At 42.9% G+C, this 1,115-nt stretch overlaps 1 pseudogene; it reads left to right on the top strand.

Annotated features, from left to right (window-relative positions):
• The first annotated feature begins 336 nt into the window (after positions 1-336).
• Positions 337-791, top strand: LOC147432811 (small ribosomal subunit protein uS13z/uS13y/uS13x pseudogene; annotated as a pseudogene).
• Positions 792-1,115: the final 324 nt, after the last annotated feature.

The raw sequence follows: 1,115 nt of genomic DNA on the forward strand, positions 1-1,115 counted from the left end.
CGCGTCGCCTCTGTATTGCACTGCCTCAGAGGCTTGGCGCACCCCTATCCCAATTTCATTTTCAAAATTGCATGTGCAGGGATCGATCCCCATGACGATGTGTGTGCTCTTCGGTGGGAGAATCGGGATTTCTCTGTAGGATTTTGCTATGGTGTATGTAGTGGGTGGGGTTCAATTAGCAGTGATGCTATACCCCTAGAGAGAGAGAGATCCGTGCACTCTCTCAAGTCAGGCGTTAGCTGCACGCCGGCGTGGACTGTTTCCAGCTGTTTTTTTTTTAGTTTTTGGTTGAGAGAGAGAGAGAGAGTTCTCAACTCAACTACAGATACCACATCCATGCCGCGCACGAGAGAGAGAGAGAGACAGAGAGAGAGAGTGAGTCAGCACATTTTGCATGTTCTCAACACCAAAGTGGATGGACGGCAGCATATCATTTTTGCTCTGACATCTATTAAGAGTATCGACCGTCGTTTTGCTAACCTCGTTTGCAAGAAAGCGGTTGTAGACGTGAACAAGAGCTTGAAAACTTGATGTTTATCGTTGCTAATCCTCCTCAATTCAAGATTCCTGACTAGTTCTTGAACAGGAAGAAAGATTACAAGGATGGCCAATTTTCTCAAATGGTGTCTAATCAACTTGATATGAAGTTGAGAGATGACCTGGAAAGGCTACAAAAGATCAAGAACCACCGTGGTCTTTGTCATTATCGGGGCTTGCGCGTGCGACGTGGTCAACACACAAAAACAACTGGAAGGCGGGGGAGGACAGTTGGTGTGTCCAAGAAGCATTAAGTCAAGGCACTACAGAGTTGCAATTCCTAACATTTTTTATACTGATCTGTGCAATAATAATTTTAGAGTTTAGTTGGAGGGCTTCTTCTCTTTATCAGCTGGTATTGTAATTCCATGAGAGCATTTTAAAGTATTCTTGCCTTGAATTACGTATTTACTGAAGTGAATGATTAACACTTCTAGAATTATGTTAAGAGAGAGAGAGAGAGAGAGAGTGAGAGCGGGAGTGTCGGCATCAGTGCAGAAAAAATCAATTTCAAAAACGTACAAATTTCCCCTCTATGGTATATTCAAATAGAAAATTTTCTCAAATAACGTACATTT

The sequence above is a fragment of the Adiantum capillus-veneris genome, chromosome 20, assembly GCF_014529385.1.
Source record: "Adiantum capillus-veneris isolate H3 chromosome 20, ASM1452938v2, whole genome shotgun sequence".
NCBI classification, from domain to species: Eukaryota; Viridiplantae; Streptophyta; class Polypodiopsida; order Polypodiales; family Pteridaceae; genus Adiantum; species Adiantum capillus-veneris.